Here is a 19450-nt window from a genome sequence, read left to right as displayed (position 1 = left end):
TTACTGTTTACAAGATTATTACTCAGCTTTCACAAATATTTTTTAACATTTTAATTTAACCTCTCTATATTTTAATCTCTTAATCCAATGTAGAATCATAGAGTTTCACAACTAGAATATACCTTATTGCTTACTGAGTCCAATATTTCCCCTTAAGACATTTATGAAAAAGGATTACTTAGCCCCTGTTGAAATACTTCCACTAATGAGAAGCTTAGTACTTTTTTGAAGCAGCTTATCTATTTCTGGTCAACTTGTCAGAATATTATGTTCAGATCTGCCTGCCTATAACTGCTAATCATTGATTCTTACTTTTGCCTCTTGAATAGCGCAGATTAAATCAACTCTTCTACATGACAGCCTTCAAATATAAAAAGATAATTCTCATGTTCCCACTAAGTTTTTTCTGTATCCATGGGTTAACCTGATCTTAATCTCATTTCATAAGCTAACCTTTCTGCCAGGCCTCCCTCTGATTAAATTTCTAAGCCACTCCCAATAAACAATTTTCAAAGATTGATTATATAAAATCAAATTTTAGTTTCTGATTCAACAGCCCTGTGTATCTTTTCAAATAAGGTAAAGTATAAATATAGCCAGCCTGAGACAAAATTGTGAAATATCCTAAGTTTATCCATCTACTTTGGCTCTCTTTGCTCTTTTTAACTCCAATGCTGTTTCTCCCTCGCTGTTCCTAGCATGGGGGCGGGGGGGTCAACTGTGCATGCTCCTGCTCCTCTTCTCAAACTTCTCTGATATTAAATTTCCTCATTTGTAAAATGAGGATAGTGGTGAATCCTACCTCAGTGGTGTGTTACGAGACTCAAATAAAAATACATTTGTAAAATACTTTAATCATTAAAATACTATATAAATATCAGTTATTATTTATGACATTTATTTAAAATGAATTGCTAAAATGCGAAGTACATTGTAAGTGCTAAAATCTTTCTTGCTTGATTGACAGTATACAGGGTCAAGGACAACAATATAGTCAGGCAGCATATTCTCATGGGAATAAGTTGTTTCCATAGAAAATTTCAAGAAAGGTCTGGCAATCTAGGCTGAATTTTGCATATAGAATTGTGCTATCTAGTCAGATAGCCAGATACTGAGGCAAAAATATTTTAGTGGAAATCTTTAGGTGATAATCTTACATGGGAAGTTATGATTCCTAAAAAAAAATTTCTGAAGAATTACCATAGAATTATTTTGAAAAGATAGTAACTTGGAGTTAATCATTATGAATATAATACTAAATTCAAAACCATTTATTAATTATCCTAATTTGAACAAGTGTTACTTAATTAAGCATTAAGGCATGATATATAATTTGCCCAAAAGGTAATATTGCCCATTGTTCTCATCCAAGTCTCTGATGAACCAATGTAGAATATGCCATCTAACAGCAGCAGCAACAACAGCTAACATATGTAATAATAGTTAAGATTTATACAGCAGATTTGCCAAGCATTGTACATATGTTATCTCATTTGATCCTCACAACAGTTGTTACGGTAGTTGCTGTTATTATCCTCATTTTACAGATAAGGAAACTGAAGCAAACAGAGGTTAAGTGATTTGCCCAAGGTCATTGAAATTAGGTCTGAGGTAAGATTTGAACTCAAGTCTTTCTGACTCCACATCTAGCACTTTTACCCACTGTACCACCTAGCTGCCCCCTGCTGTGTCACCTAAATGACTAACGAGTCTTCTGCTTCAATCAGCCATGCAGCTTCTAATGAGTAAGAGAGAAAGAAATGTTTGCAGACTGGTTCTGAAATCAAAATGAAAAGTTTGATATAAAATATTATATGGGATTGTCAAACTACGAAGAATCTGTGGACCTCCCTTATTCCTTATATAGGCTTTGTTTTTTCTCAGTTTTGACCTCCCTACATTTGTAAGATACAATCACCCAATTCGTAGTAACTGTGTAGTTTAATAATAATGAAAATTCAAGAAAGATTGTTATGATCTTCCCACACATGGATTCTCTACCCAACCATATTCTCTTTGTTTCCTCAGCAACTTTTTCCAGCTCCTCAAGGTCACTGGAAAGGGAAAAGGGAAGAGGCACATATGTGTCTAGAACCCTAACCAAACCCCTCACAAATGTGTGTGTATCTAGATAGATAGATAGATAGATAGATAGATAGCCATACTCATTTATGTGCATATATATGAAATATATAAACTCATTAATAGGGATTGTTTCATTCTTTGACTCTCCAGTACCCAGTACAGTACCTGCCACATGGTAGATGCTTAATAAATGCTTGTTTATTGATTAACCCTAGATAGATCTCAGAGTTTTAAGAGAAAGTCAAAGGGAATATTGGAAGAAAGGTCAATTTTTTCCCTCACTTCTCTTTTGTTCACTGTTTCGCCATACTCTGTGGTAGCCTAAAATTCCTAACATTCTTGAATTCAGCCAAAAGTAACTTATTCCCTGAAATCTCAGTCCACAGCTTGTATTTATGCTCCAGGTTTAGATCTCAGCTCACCCACCTATTACTTCCATACCATAGGCAAAGACTCAGACTTTGGGCCAAAAGCTAGAGGAATCTGATTCAGGGTCCCCTGTGGGAATTCTGAATCTCTTTTTGCTCTCAGAGAGATAAACCATGTTGTAGACATCTTATGGACAAAGTACACAGGATAGGAATGGGAATTGGACCTTTGGTTTTATCAAGATAAGGAACTCCCAGTTAATGGAATTACCTCAACCAATTCAGGTCAGTACCTTCTCTACAATGTATAGTTTAAGAGTTTATCTAGAATACAAAGTATAAATAGATTAATAAAAAGTTGTTTTAGTTGGGAGGGGGTAAGAAAGAGTTGAAGTAAGAGTTGAAAATCATTTTGCTAAGAATTTATTAAGCTCCTGCTAAGCACTGTTAGGCACTGAAGATATAAAAAAATGAAGTGCTTTCTGCTCTCAAAGGCTTATATTTCATCAGAAGTATCTTATATAGTATCATATATCATATTTATATATGCATGTATATACCTGAGTATATTCAAGATATAAATTATCATAAAGGATAAAATGGACACTTTGTTGGATAAAATTAAAACATTTTGCATACAAAATCAATTCAGTTAAACTTGGAAGGGAAATAGGTAACTAGAAAAATATTGATAGAAAATGTATCTGAGAAAGGTCTGATATCTAAGAAACTTAGGGAATTGATACAAGTTTATAGGAACAAGAACCATTCTCCAATAGATAAATGTGCAAAGGATATGAACAAGCAGTTTTCAAAAGTAGTACTTGCTGTAACAACTGTGAAAAATGCTCCAAATTACTACTAATAAGAAACATATAAATTACAACAACTCTGAGATTTCGCCTCACACCAGTCAAATTGACAAATAGAACAATTGTTGGAGGAGCAGTGGGAGAATATGAATGTTAATGCACCATTGGGAGTTGTGAAATGGTCCAGTTAATTTGCAGCTATACCTCAAAAGTCATTAAAATGTTCATGTTCTATGACCCAGAGATACTTCTCTAAGGCTTATATATCTCAAAGAGCTCAACGATGAAAGGAAAGGACCCATATGTACAAAAATATTTATAGCAGCACATTTTGTTGTAGCAAAAAAGTGGCCACATAGGGAATGTCCATCAATTAGGGAATAACAGAACATATTATAATATATGAATATAATAGAATATTATTTAATTTTAAGAAGTGACAAAAGGGACAGAAACCTCGGAAAACTTATATGAATTGATAATAGTGAAATGAACAGAAACAGAACATTTTTTCCCAATAACTGCAGCATTGTAAAAGAAAACAACTGTCAAAAACTTTAAGAACTTGGACTAATACTGAGTGATCAAGATTCTAGAACACTGGTCAATCATTCTTCCTACCTCTTGGCAAGAATGGTGATGGACTAGAAGTATCCAATGGCAAAAGGTGATGGACTAGAAGTATCTAATGAGACAAACATTTTCAAATATACTCTATGTGTGGATTCGTTTTGTTAATGCCCTTAGAGCCTTGGGTACCCCCACATTTAGGATCTGAGGATTACTCTGAACTTTGAAATTTTGGCGACATAAAGGCTATTGGTAACCTTCAGAGAAAGTTAGGAGGGCTTGAGGGGAAAGGCAATGATGAATTCTCTTCTGAATATTGGGATACTGTGGGGTATCTTAGAGGATAGTTACTTAGGGTTGGAGCTCAGAATACAGATAAGGGCAGGGTTTATTTATTTGGATATCATCTTCATAGAGGTGATAATTAAACCCATGAAAGTTAATGGAATAATAGAGAGAGTATATAGAGTAGACTCAGGATGGAGGCCTATGATACACCTACCAGCAAAAATAAGGAACAGGGATGATGTTTCCACAAAGAAGACTAAGAAAAGTGATCAGAGTAGAAGTAAAACCAGAAGAAAGCAGCATGAGGAAATCCCAAGGAAGAAAAAGTTCAGGAGGCAGAGTTGGCAACAATATAAAAAGATACAGAGAATTTAAAAAAGGATGAGGAATGAGAAAAGGCTTTTGGATTGAACAATTAAAAGATCTTTGGTAACCTAAAAGAAGGCAGGTTTATTTAACCCATGTGGTCAGAAACCAGATTTCAGTGAACTCAAAAGTAGATAGGAAGTGATGAGGTAAAGTTAACAAATGTAGATGGCTTTTTCTAGGGATTTCTCAAAGGGAAAATAGATATGGAATAAAGAGAACTGAGCTTCTTTATGATCTTTCATGTCATCATCTTAGCCAATATTGTTCTAGAGTATGTTCTTTATGTACTTAATGTCTGATTTGAAGTCATTTATACTTCTTTGCCAAAAAATAAAAAGTTTATCTTGTGGGGATATACACTAGCTCATAGATTTGGAGATGGAATAGATCTCAGTGTTCGTCTTACCTTTCCACCATTAAAGATAAAGAAACTGAGAGTCAGAAAACTAAAGTGACTTGGTGAAGGTAACACATCATACTCTATAGCAGGGTTGAAATTTGAACCTAGCTCCCCTGACCCCAAGTCTAATACTCTTAAAGCGCAGTACTGCCCTGAAAAAAATTATAATGAGATATAAAATTTCTAACCTTAAGGTCAGTATTTCAAATTATGCTTAGTATAACTAGAAAGATCCAAATTTTTTTGTGATTTTTCAACTGGTAATGTAAAGAAAAATCATGTTTCTCAGTTGCCAAGAATCTGATTGTGATGCTAGATAGCAGTCTTTGCAGAGACCTGAAATTTTGTGTAGAGACCAGTATGTGGACTGTATAAATTCATGCTTTTTTCCCCATTAATTTATTTTGATTTATCAACAATCACTTCCATAAGCTTTTGAGTTTTAAATTTTTCTCCCCCTCCCTCTCCACCTTCCTACCCAAGATAGTACACAGTCTGATATAGGCTCTACATGTACATTCCTATTTCACATTAGTCATATTGTAAGGAAGAATTAGAACCACTAGAAGGAACCACAAGAAAGAGAAAACAAAACAGAAGGAAAAAAAAAGAGCAAAGAGTGTGCTTCGATCTGCATTCAAACTCCATAGTTCTTTCTTTGGATGTGGATGGCATTTTCCATCATGAGACTTTTGGAGATGTCTTAGATCCTTGCATTGCTGGGAAGGACTAAATCTATCAAACTTAGTCATCTCACAGTGTGGCTGTTAACTGTGTAAAACATTCTCCTGGTTCTGCTCATTTCACTCAGCATCAGTCCATACAAGTCTTTTTTTTTTTTTAATTAATTAATTATTTAGTTTATTTTTAGTTTTCAACATTCATTTCCACAAGATTTTGAGTTCCACATTTTCTCTCCATCTCACCCCTCCCCCCACCCCAATATGGCATGCATTCTGAATACCCCTTCCCCTAATCTGCCCTCCTTTCTATCACATCCCCCTTTCCCCCCGCCTTCTCTTAACCCTTTCCCCTTGTATTTTCCTGTAGGGCAGGATAGATTTCTGTACCCCATTGCCTGTATATTTCCCAGTTGCATATGAAAACAATTTTTAACATTTGTTTTTAAAACTTTCGGTTCCAAATTTTCTCCCTTCCTCCCTCTCCACCCACCCTCATTGAGGAGGCAAGCAACTCGATATATGTTCTACATGAGTAGTCATATAAAACATTTCCATATTAGTCTTGTTGTGAAAAACTAACTGTATTTCCCTTCATCCTATCCTGCCCCCCATTTATTCTATTCTGTCTTTTAACCCTGTCCCTCCTCAGAAGTGTTTGCTTCTGATTACTCCCTCCCCCAATCTGTTCTCCCTTCTGTCATTCCCCTGCTCTCTTATTCTTTCCCCCCTATTTTTCTGTGGGGTAAGAGAAATTTCCATACCCAATTGAGTGTGTATGTTATTCCCTCCTTAAGCCAATTCCGATGAGAATAAGATTCACTCATTCCCTGTCACCTTCCCTCACTTCCCCTCCACTGTACAAGCTTTTTCTTGTCTGTTTTATGTGAGATAATTTACCCCATTCTACCTCTCCCTTTCTCCTTCTCCCAGTATAATCCTCTCACTCCTTAATTTTATTTTTTAGATATCACCCCTTCATCTTCAGCTCACCCTGTGTCATCTATCTATCTATCTATCTGTCTATCTGTATATAATTTTTTCCCTCCAACTACCCTAATATTGACAAAGGCCTCATGAGTTACAAATATCATGTTTCCATGTAGGAATATAAACAGTTTAACTTTAATAAGTCCTTTATGATTTCTCTTTCCTGTTTACCTTTTCATACTTCTCTTGAGTCTTGTATTGGAAAGTCAGATTTTCTGTTCAGCTCTGGTCTTTTCATCAAGAATGCTTGAAAGGGGGTGGAGCCAAGATGGCAGAGAGAAAGCAGTGACTGTCTTGAGCTCTCTCCCAAAGCCCTACAAATACCTAAAAAAATGGCTCTAAACAAATTCTAAAGCAGCAGAACCCACAAAAAGACAGAGTGAAACAAATTTCCAGCCTAAGTCAGACTGGATGGTTGATGGAAAGGTGTATTGCACCGGGCGGGGAAAGGAGCTCAGTTTGGTGTAGGCGCGTAGGCCACAGCGACCCTGGAGCAGACCTCAGAGGACTAAATCTCGGGCTGCTCTGGCGGTTTCCAGACTTCTCAACCCAGGAACACCAAAAACATCGTGGAAGGTCAGTGGGAAAAGTCTGTGACTGCGGTGAGAGAGGAACTAGGTCTCAGCTGCAAGTCTAGAGCACGGCCTCTGGGGCAGTGGCTTTTTCCTGAGCTTCTGGCCCACAGACTGAGGGGGAATCGAGTGGCTGATCAGAGGGGGATTGCAGGGATCTCTTTGCCAGTGCTGAGGTAGAAATCTCTTGCTTTACTGGTGCTTGGATCTGGGTCACAGTTCTGAGGGGGAGTCCTGGGGCTAGGAGGAATGCTGGTGAGGTGGAGCTTGTTGTGGCAGTGGAGAGGAAACACCTTGCCCCTTATCATACCACCTCAGAAGAACTGAAAATTTACAGGTCCCTAGAAGTACCTCTGAAAACAGCTGTACAAACCCCTGAAGCTTGGGACAGTACACTCTTCACATTGGAAGCAGACTTTTACCTTAACAAAGAGTTTAAAACTCAAGTAATTGGTTGGAGTTATGAGCAAGCAGCACAAAAAGAGTCAGACTATATTATCTTACTTTGGTGACAAAGATCAAAACATACAACCAGAAGAAGACAACAAAGCCAAAGTTCCTACATCCAGAACCTCCAAGAAAACTATGAATCAGTCCCAGGCCTTGGAAGAGCTCAAAAGGGATTTTGAGAAGCAAGAGAAGTAGAGGAAAAACTGAGAGTGATGCAAGAAAATGATGAAAAACAAGTCAACAGCTTACTAAAGGAGTCCCAAAAAAATACTGAAGAAAATAACACCTTAAAAAATAGCCTAACCCAACTGGCAAAAGAGGTCCAGAAAGCCAATGAGGAGAAGAATGCCCTAAAAAGCAAAATTGGACAAATGGAAAAGGAAGTCCAAAAGCTTACTGAAGAAAATACTTCCTTAAAAATTAGAATAGAGCAATTGGAAGCTAGTGACTTTATGAGAAATCAAGACACTGTAAAACAAATCCAAAAGAATGAAAAATTAGAAAACAATGTGAAATATCTCATTGGAAAAACAACTGACCTGGAAAATAGATCCAGGAGAGAGAATTTAAAAATTATTGGACTATCTGAAAGCCATGATCAAAAAAAGAGCCTAGACATCATCTTTCAAGAAATTATCAAGGAAAACTGCCCTGATATTTTAGATCCAGAGGGCAAAATAGAAATTGAAAGAATCCACCAATCTCCTCCTGAAAGAGATCCCCAAAGGAAAACTCCTAGAAATATTGTAGCCAAATTCCAGAGTTCCCAGGTCAAGGAGAAAATATTACAAGCAGCCAGAAAGAAACAATTCAAGTATTATGGAAACACAATTAGGATAACACAAGATTTAGCTGCTTCTACATTAAGGTACCGCAGGGCATGGAATGTAATATTCCTGGAGAGCAAAGAAGATAGGATTACAACTAAGAATCACCTACCCAGCAAAACTGAGTATAATTCTTCAGGGGAAGAAATTGTCATTCAGTAAAATAGAGGACTTTCAGGTATTCTTGATGAAAAGACCAGAGTTGAATGGAAAATTTGATTTTCAAATACAAGTCTCAAGTGGAACATGAAGAGGTAAACAGGAAAGAGAAAATCATAAGAGACTTATTAAGGTTGAACTGTTTACATTCCTGCATGGAAAGATGATATTTGTAACTCATGAGACATTTGTCAGTATTAGGGTCGTTGGAGGGGAAAAAATTATATGTACATATATATAAATATAAATAGCACAGGGTGAGTTGAAAACGAAGGGGTCGTATCTGGAGAATAAAATTAAGGGGTGAAAGAAGAATATACTAGGAGAAGGAGAAAGGGAGAGGTAGAATGGGGTAAATTATCCCAAAAAAAAAAAGCAGAAAAGAAAAGGCTCTTACAGTGGAGGGGAAACGGGGGAAGGTGAGAGGGAATGAGTGAATCTTATTCTCATGGGATTTGACTTAAGGAGGGAGTAATATACACACTCAATTGGGTGTGGAAACCTGTCTTACCCTACAGGAAGATAGGGGGGAAGGGGTCAAGAGAGTAGGGGAATGATAGAGAGGAGGGCAGATTGGGAAAGGGAGTAATCAGAAGCAAATACTTCTGAGGAGGGACAGGATCAAAAGAAAGACTAGAATAAATGGGGGGGGCAGGATAGGATTAAGGGAAATAGAGTTAGTTTTTCACAGCATGTCTGTTATGGAAGTGTTTTGCATAACTGCACATATATAACCTATATTTAGTTGCTTGCCTTATCAATGAGGGTGGGTAGGAAGGGAGAAAATTTGGAACCCAAAGTTTTAAAAACACATGTTTAAAAAAAATGTTTTCACATGCAACTGGGAAATAAGAAATGCAGGAAATGGGGTACAGAAATCCATCCTGCCCTACAGGAAAATTGAAGGGGAAGGGGATAAGAGAAGGGGGGGAGAGATAGAAGGGAAGGCAGACTAGGGGAAGGGGTATTTAGAATGCATACCATCTTGGGGTGGGGGGAGGGGCGAGATGGGGTGAAAATTTGGAACTCAAAATCTTGTGGAAGTAAATGTTGAAAACAAAAACATAAATAAAAATTACCACAAAAAATAAAAATAATAATAATAAAAGAATACTTGAAAGTCCTCTATTTCACTGAATATTCATTTTTTCCCCTGAAGGATTATACTCAGTTTTGCTGGGTAGGTGTTTCTTATTTGTAATCCTAGCTCCTTTGACCTCCAGAATATCATATTCCAAGCCCTCTGATACCTTCATGTAGAGGCTGCTAAATCTTGCATTAGTCTGATCATATTTCTTTTTTTTTTCTTATTATTTTTTTTATTAATTAATTTATTTTAAGTTTTCAACATTCACTTCTACAAGATTTTGACTTCCAAATTTTCCCTCCATTTCATCCTTCCCCCCACCCCAAAATGGCATTCATTCTGAATATCCCTTCCCCTAATCTGCCCTCCCTTCTATCTCTCCTCCCCTTCTCTTTTCCTCTTCCCCTTCAGTTTTTCCGTAGGGCAGGATAAATTTCTGTACCCCATTTCCTGTATATCTTATTTCTCAGTTGCATGTGAAAACAATTTTTTTTAACATTTGTTTTTAAAACTTTGTGTTCCAAATTTTCTCCCTTCCTCACTCCCCACCCACCCTCATTGAGAAAGCAAGCAACTTGATAGAGGTTATACACGTGTAGTCATGCAAAACCCTTCCATAGTAGTAATGTTGTGAAAAACTAAGTATATTTCCTTTAATCGTATCCCGCCTATTTATTCTATTCTCTCTTTTGACCCTGTCTCTCCCTAGAAGTGTTTGTTTCTGATTACCCCCTTCCCCAATTTGCCCTCCCCTCTATCATCCCCCTGCTCTCTTGTCCCTTTCCCCCGTATTTTCCTGTCAGGTAAGATAGATTTCTATACTCAATTGAATGTGTATGTTATTCCCTCCTTAAGCCAATTCCAATGAGAATAAGATTCACTGATTCTCTCTCACCTTCCCCTGTTTCCCCTCCATTGTAAAAGTCTTTTTTTTCTGTTTTATGTGAGATAATTTACCCCATTCTACCTCTCCCTTTCTCCTTCTCCCAGTATAATCCTCTCACCCCTTAAATTTATTCTCTAGATATCACCCCTTCATCTTCAACTCACCCTGTGCCCTCTCTCTCTCTATCTACATATACATATATATACACATATATATAATTTTTTCCCTCCAACTACCCTAATATTGACAAAGGTCTCATGAGTTACAAATATCACCTTTCCATGCAAGAATGTAAACAGTTCAATCTTAGTAAGTCCCTTATGATTTCTCTTTCCTGTTTACCTCTTCATGTTTCACTTGAATCTTGTATTTGAAAGTCAGATTTTCTATTCAGCTCTGGTCTTTTCATCAAGAATGCTTGAAAGTCCTCTATTTCACTGAATGTCAATTTTTCCACCTGAAAGATTATACTCATTTTTGCTGGATAGGTGATTCTTGACTGTAATCCAATCTCCTTTGCCTTCTGGAATATCATATTCCAAGCCTTCTAATCCTTTAATGTAGAAGCTGCTAAATCTTGTGTTATCTTGATTCAAGTATCCACAATACTTGAGTTGTTTTTTTCTGGCTGTTTGCAATATCTTCTCCTTGACCTGGGAACTCTTGAATTTGGCTGCAATATTCCTAGGAGTTTTCATTTGGGGATCTCTTTCATGAGGTGATTGGTGGATTCTTTCCATTTCTATTTTACCTTCTGGTTCTAGAATATCAGGACAGTTTTCCTTGATAATTTCTTGAAAGATGATATTTTTTTATTATGGCTTTCAGGTAGTTCAATAATTTTTGAGTTATCTTTCTTGGATCTTTTTTCCAGGTCAGTTATTTTTCTAATGAGATATTTTATCTTGTCTTCTATTTTTTCATTCTTTTCGTTTTGTTTTTATAATGTCTTGATTTCTCACGAAATCATTAGCTTCCATTTGCTCCATTGTAATTTTTAAGGAAATATTTTCTTCAGTGAGCTTTTGGACTGCTTTTTCCATTTGGCCCATTCTGCTTTATAAGGCATTCTTCCTTTCATTGGCTTTTTGGACCACTTTTGCCATTTGGGTTAGGCTATTTTTTAAGGTGTTATTTTCTTCAGGATTTTTTTTTTAATTCTTCCATGGCCTTGGACCAATTAATATTTTTCTTGGAGGCTTTGGATGTAGGAACTTTGACTTTGTTGTCTTCTTCTGGTTGTATGTTTTGATCTTCTTTGTCACAAAAGTAAGATTCTGTGGTCTGAGTTTTTTGATCTTGTTCGCTCATGTTCCTGGCCAATTACTTAACTTTTAAACTCTTTATTAAAATAGGGGTCTGCTTCTAGTGTGGAGGGTGTACTGTCCTAAGCTTCAGGGGTTTTGTGCAACTGTTTTCAGAGATACTTCTAGAGACCTGTAAATTTTCAGTTCTTCCATATATGTTGGAAGTATGATCAAAGGAGAGGTATTCACTCCTTTCCTGGCCTTTATTCTGGTCTATGATTAACCACACAACTCTTTTCTTCCTTGGAACCATGAGGAGGATTCCCTCTCCACCACCACCACAAGCTCCACCATGCCAGCACTCCTTCTTGCCCCAGGACTGTCACCACAACTGCGACTCAGATCCAAACATGGGCAAAACAAGAGAATCCTGCTTCAGCACCAGCAAAGAGATCCCTGCATTCCCCCTCTGATCAGTCACTCGATCTCCCAAGTCTCTGTTGACTGAGAGCTCCAGAAGCAGCTGATGCCCTGGGGCTATGCCAGGACTGGGGCAGAGCCACACTCCTCTCTCACCCAGGTTTAACAGACTTTTCCTACTGACCTTCTAAGTTGTGTTTGGCATTTATGGGTTGAGAAGTCTGGAAACTACCACAGCTGCCTGTGATTCTGTCCCCTGAGGCCTGCTCCAGGTTAGCTGAGGCCCTGTCTTTGCCTGGAAGACCCATGCTGAACTGTACTCCTCTCCCAGCCCATCGCAACAGATCTTTCCCATTAACTACCCAGGTTGTCTTGGGCTGGACATTTGTTTCACTCTGTCTTTTTGTGGGTTCTGCTGCTCTAGAATTTGTTTAGAGTCATTTGTTACAGATATTTGGAGGGGTTTGGGGGAGAGCTCCAGCAAGTCACTGCTTTTAGTCCACCGTCTTGGCTCCGCCCCCTTCAGTCAGCTCTTGTCACCATATTTTTGGAAGAACATCGACAAACTAAACAGGAACATGTCTAGAAAAAAGGTAACTTAGAATTGCAGTGGGGACTGAAAATCTTGTCATATCAGTACTGATAGAAAGATTTGAGGACATTTGATTTGGAGAAGGGGAGATTGGGGTGTGGGAGGATGTTAATGTAAGGGTGGGATTGAGATTGGTTGATTTACTAAATCAAGTCACCTTATCCTACTTCAAGTAAGTTATAAGATACAGAGTCAATCAGACATAGATTTTATATTAGGTATGAAAATTCCTTATATCTAGAGTAACTTTTCATAAGATTATTGTTTGGATAAGGCAAAGAAACTTAGTCAAACCTCAAAGGTCATGTATTAATTATCAGGCTATATTGAAACCAGTCTTTGCGAGTTTGGAGCAAGTATGACATTCCATACCCCAAAATGGAGGTTTAGGCATTTTCTCCAGTCCCTTATCCCTTTCTTCATGATATAGGATACCAAGAACCCAGACATAAAGCCTCCATGAAATAATGCCTGACTTGAACTCATTGAGCACTTCCTGTCCCACTACACACCATGGAAGCAAGATTGCACTAACGAAGCAAACTAAGGGGTTTGGAGAAGAAAACAGCCTCACGCTCTGACCTCTCCTTTGTCTTCATAGAACCATGGAGATCCAAACTCCAAATTGCAGAAATTTCCTGAGGCCACATAGCCACCATGGTGGCAGTCTTTTGTGTTCCAACAAAGCTCCACAGGAGAATGAAAGAGGGAATGAGGAAGGACACATCAGGGCTTATAATAGAATTCAGTCCTCTCAGCCTCTCCACCCCACATGCCCCAAGCCATTAAGACTGTCCGTTGAGAATAAACCCCGAACCTAAAAAGATTTTTAGGAAGAAATTTATTAATTCAGTTTGGCAGAGGAGAAATCTAGAAGGAGGTGTGGCTCCCCTCAGATCTGTTAAATCTCACATTATATAGAGTTCTAACAATGGTATGAACACACAAACTGCTACAGGTAGGCATGTTGTTTGAGATGTATTATCAGCAAAGTATAAACATTCAATAAAGTTTGGACAAAGCCAAACTCAAGTTATTGAACATGCCCAAAACGCAAGTATTTTGGGTGGACTGGAAACCTGGGTGGACCCAAAACAAGACCTGGGTGAGGTTCAAGCATGCATACCTTGCAGCAGTCTGTCTGGCTGTCATGGGGAAGTCTCTGGGATCTGCATGATCCCCTTGTGACATTCTTTATTAAACAATATTCAACCCCATAAAGCTAGCTTCAAACAATATTAATAAATAACATAGTATTTTCCTCATGAGACCTAAATTCCAAATTATAGAAATTTGCCTACACTTCAGCAGCACCAAGTTTGCAGCTGTCTGTACTTCTGAGCCAAAGAACTGAAGAACAGAGGGAACAGGGCAGGACACCATGTGTGGAGGGCTGTGTAGTACAACACAAATCCTGAAGGAAAGAGCTCTCAGCATCCAGGTGGGGCCTGTTTGTCCACCCAGAAGTGACTTGAGGCAAAGACCTAGGCTGGTGAATTGCCCAGTATCTGAGAAAGTTTTAACCCTAGTCCCAGGTGAATAACCATCAGTTGGGAGAGAATAAGAAAGTTGACAGTAAGAGGAAAAGACTGAAGTACTAAAGACTTTGTGAAGCAGAAAACTGAAAAAACTGGAGTATGAGCAGGTAAACCAAAAGAGAAGATTTTAGTAATGGAAGGAAATATGTCTTCCAGATTTAGTAAACAAGTTGAAGCACCTCTCAGTAAATACTGCAAAACAAAGGAAAATGTTTCAACACCTGATGAAGCAGAGTAGCTAGTGGATAGAACCAGCTAAGATGGCAGAGTTGGAAGAAGTAGTTTAATTCCACAGCTACTCCACAAAGATCTAGAAAACACATCAGCAGAAAAAATGATAGTAAGTCATTTTTCCAGTCCAAGTTGGCACAGGGAAATAGAGGACAAACAGGATTTAGTTAGGAACAGCCTCACAGAGCCTTCCAACATGGGATTGAAAAAAGGGACTATGCTCCAAGAGGAGTATGTACCCATTGGAAACTCTTTCACTTACATCCCAGAGCTGGGTCACAAATCCAGTGAGGACTGAGGAAAGAACCTGTGCATAGTGCTGAAAGTCCAAGGCAAAGAGTGGTCATGGGTTCCAGGCTGTTTACTGAATGAGAAGCAAGTACACAAGTGAATAGCAGCTATATGGCTCTTACTCTGGGAGCAGAACAGCTCCCATATTCAGCCTCTAGCATATTCTGAAGTCTATAGCAGAGTAACCTGAGTAGGACCCTAGACCAAAAGGAAGATGGCAGTTTGGATCATTATGACCTGTATACTTTCCAACCAGCTGACAGTGGCTGAATCCAGTAGTAGTCTACTGGAGCTCCAGCCACTGGCAAAGTCACGGTTGTGTTTCTCATACTTCAAATGGTTACTTGCAGACAATGCACTGAAAACTTGCAAATCTTCAACCTAAACTGTCCTTGAGATCTTTAAATAACACAATTTTGAATACCCTAAGAGTGCAATATCAAGACCCAACTGGACACAAAGTAAGAAAGTCCAAAGTCAGTAAATAAGACTGAAAGAATGAGCAAACAAACAAATAATCCTATCGTAAAGAGCTTTATGGTGCCTAGGATCCTCAAGATACAGACCCAAAGGAAAAGAATCATTTCAAAATAGATGTAAGCAAAACCTCAGAGAAAAACACAGCTTGGACACAGGTTCAACTCATATTCCTTGAAGAAATCATGCAAGAGTTTTGTTTTTTTTTAAGTTTTAAATATTATAAATGAAAAGAGAGCACTGGAAGAATGAACTGGAATAAAAATGAGAATGCTAGAGAGATGAGAATGTTGAAGGAAAGAATTGGAAAGAAAATTGGCTGCACAGGAAAATGAGCAGGATGCTGGAGCTACGCTCCTCTTTATATATAACAGTGAGGAAGTGAGGAGAGAGGAAGTGACCACCTTCTGCTTCCTGCTCTCAGCTGCCCTTGTGGGAGGGTGACGCCACTGAAGGATGAGTGGGCCAATGTGTCAGCCATCCCAGCTGTAGTTTTGGGGGGAGTCATGGCTGCTGCTATTGCCCGCTGGGTGAGTGCTGCTTCCCCTTCATATGGCTTCTAGACAAGATAAATCTCTGGGTAACTGTGTTACAGACATTCTTTTTTATGGTTTTGGAAATGAGTCTAAGATGCATACTTCTATCATCAGACTTAGTGATTAAAAAGACTGATCTATGGAGGACAGCTGCTCAGTGAACTAGCAGGTCCAAATGTAATGAATGCTGCTCCATTCTTCTCCACTCCATGGCTTTCAGAAAATAAATAAACTGCTGCTTCAGAGAGTACCTCCATTCTCAGTTACTCAGGTGGAGCTTTTGCATTTCTAATTGGACCACTTGTTATAGCAGCTCCTATTAATACATCACATCTACTTGCATCAGAAAGTAACAGCATCCATATTAAGGATCATATAGGGGCAGCGAGGTGGCGCAGTGGATAGAGCACCGGTCCTGAAGTCAGGAGGACCCAAGTTCAAATCCGGCCTCAGACCAAACACTTGACACTTACTAGCTGTGTGACCCTGGGCAAGTCACTTAACCCCAATTGCCTAAAAATTAAAAAAAAAATAAAAAGGATCATATAGAGATGGTATTATATGTAGAATCTGTAATTGTATGCCTGATGTTGTTTGTAGCACTTGCCTATTTCCCACCACAGCCTCCTAGCGTGGCTGTAGCAAGCCAGGGGCTAAGCTACAGACTGAGTTTCTGTAGGCTCTTAAGCAATTTGAGTTTTCTGATGATAGCTTTAGCCTATGTCATACTCACCTGTGTACTTGTTGGCTGGTCTGGAGTTCTGGATTTAATTTTAACACCAGCTCATGTCAGCCAAGTAGATGGTTGGGTTAGATTTTGGTCAATAGATATAATGTTGGAATAGCTATTACAAGTTTTGCATATTTTGTCAGAGGCATGCTGAAGCTAATCCTTCAGTTACTCTTCTCTGGAGCTAAACTATCATCCCTTTGGTTCACACTGACCTGCTTGAACAGCCTTACTCACCTGCCTTTAGTGAATTATATGCCTACTGTATTCTGCTGAGAGTATTCTTAAATAGCAGTATACCTATTATCTGTGAACTTTTTTGTGGAAACTCTCTTTCCAGTACCAGAAGGAACTACTTATGGAATTGTTACCTTTTTAAAGTAATACTTTCATGGGAATGCTTTTATTTATTTATTTTTTCACATTTTATCATACAAAGTTGTTTTGGTTCAACTGGTGCCTTCCTGAGTCATGTTTGCTCAGTCTGCTCCTCATTTTGTGCTTCAGGAAATCGTATGATAGACTTTATCTTGATGTTGTCTTAGTTTGATAGCACAGACTAAGAGGGATTTATAGAGACTTCCCCCCCCAACAGCATATCAGATATTTGCTTGGCATTGCACAAGTAAAAAGAGAGCAAAGAGAAAAAACTAAACTTTCAGAGGTTTTATTAGAGTATGGATTTTTATTTTTTTAATGCTTATTTAGTTGGTATTAGATAACAATAATGAAGGACTTGAGTGGCAATAGATGATTTTAAAATAAACCTATATGACATACCTATGTCTAATTCTTTAGCTGGAGATTTGATATCTTCCAGAAAAAAGCACCCCTGCAAATAATCAGTGTTCATTTTCTACCAGTGCTAAAGTACTGAGTGATTAAATGAAGTTATAAGGAGAAATCAAAGTTAGTAATGGTTCAGATATAGGTATTATCACAGGATTTCTTCTGTGAGTCACTGATCAGATTAAGGAAAAAATGCAAGTAACTTTTTTAGAAGTTTAAAACATGTACCAGATTTCAATATGAAGTGCCAATAAGTATGTAAATTACAGTAATGAACTAATTAATATGCTACCTTTTTTTCCCTAATAAAACCATTTCTTATTTAAAAAAGGAAGAAAGAGAATTGACAGCTTGGTAGAAGAGGTACAAAATCTTGCCCTGTTTAAACAACAGACTCCTTGAAAATTAGAATGGACCAAGTATAAGTTACTAACTCTATGAGACAGTAAGAGATGTTAAAACAAAGTCAAAAGGCTAAAAAAATAGAAGCAAATGTAAGATTTCTCATGTCAAAATAAAAAAAAACAAAAACAGTTGACCTGAAAAATATATACTGGAGAGATAATTTAAAAATCATTGAACCATTGGAAAACCATGCCCAAAATTTAAAACAAAACAAAATAAAATAAAAGAGCCTAAAAATAAGTATACAGGAATAAGATGGAGGGAAATACACATTTAATAATCATAGTTGTATATATGAATGAGATGATCTCACTCATAAGACAGGATAGAAGAATGGATTAGAAAGCAGAATTAAATAATATATTGTTTACAAGAAGCACATTTGAAACAAAGATTCAATCAGAATTAAAATAAGGGGCTTGAACAAACTCTATGATGATTCAGCTGAAGTGAAGAAGGGTAAGGCTATCAATCATGATTTCAGACAAGGCAGCAACAAAAATAGACTTAATTAAAAGAAATAAACAAGAAAACTGTATTTTACCACAAAGTTCCATAGACAATGAATGTAGTAACCATATATATTGAATGGCATAAAGAAAGGAAACATTAAATGAGTTAGAGAAAAATAAGCAGTAAGTTGGAAGGACAGTGGTAGAGAAAGAAAATAAAAGTGGTTTTCAGAATTATTTGTTTATTAATAAAAATGTGTGCAGCTCTGAAAAAAGAGTGGTAGAGGGAAAATTGGGGAAAAATGAGATGCAAGAAAATTTTGAAAAGAGAATTAACAGCTTGTTAAAAGAGGCAAAAAAAAAAATACAGAAGAAAATATCTTAAAAAACAAAACTGACCTAATGGTAAAAGAAAAACAAAAATTCATTGAAGAGAAGAACTCTTTAAAAAGCAGAATTGGCCAAATAGAAAAAAATATCACTGAAGAAAAAAAAAGCTAGGCATTTTCTTTCTTTTTTCAAAGGATCTGTTAAGATCTCATTTATTTCTCTTAATTATTAATTGATTATTTCACTTAATTTTTCAAATATTTAAGTGAAATATTTATGAAAAATATGTCTCACAAAGAAAAAACTAATACAAAAGCATGAAATATGACATCTGTATTTCAGCTTATCCGCTAAAACTCAAAATAAAGACTCTTTCTGTTTTAATGTGTCACAGGCATGAAAATTTAGAGTTGTTTTTGTTGTAAGGAATATGGTGAGATTTGTTTTGTTTTTACTTCTACATTTTCTGAAAAATCTCATGTTTATGAGCTTATGAGACTATTAAAATATCTGATACTCTAGTGAGAATTTTCAGTGTTGTTAAGCAGTTTTCCTTAAACCTAGCTGACCTCTCTGTTATGTTTGATTTAACATATGATTTCCATCATTAAATTGCTAGTCAGATGGAGCAGACTCACACTTCCTTTGTTCTGTAAACATGCACTTACAGCACAGATTACTCTTCTTTGTCAGGACATGTTGCAGCCTCAGGCTCATTTAAGCCAGTCACCAGGTACTCTTGATCTGACACTGGAAGGGAAGAGACACTAGTCATTCCTTCAGCAATTAACAAGAGTACATTTACATAGCCATAGCATGGAAAAGATACTCAAAAAGATGTACTTCATTTGGGTAGACCAGGCTCCTTC

The 19450-nt window shown here is 37.4% G+C and overlaps 1 protein-coding gene and 1 pseudogene across 2 annotated transcripts in view; both read left to right on the top strand.

Moving 5' to 3' along the window:
• The window catches only part of GPHN (gephyrin), a 757059-nt gene that overhangs the window by 248552 nt on the left and 489057 nt on the right, over positions 1–19450 (top strand). The gene's annotated exons all lie outside the window — the stretch shown is intronic.
• LOC114029331 lies at positions 6981–17155 on the top strand (annotated as a pseudogene).

This window comes from Vombatus ursinus, unplaced genomic scaffold (genome assembly GCF_900497805.2).
Source record: "Vombatus ursinus unplaced genomic scaffold, bare-nosed wombat genome assembly UNPS02014926.1, whole genome shotgun sequence".
Lineage (NCBI taxonomy): Eukaryota > Metazoa > Chordata > Mammalia > Diprotodontia > Vombatidae > Vombatus > Vombatus ursinus.
This window is presented reverse-complemented; position numbering and strand designations above follow the sequence as displayed.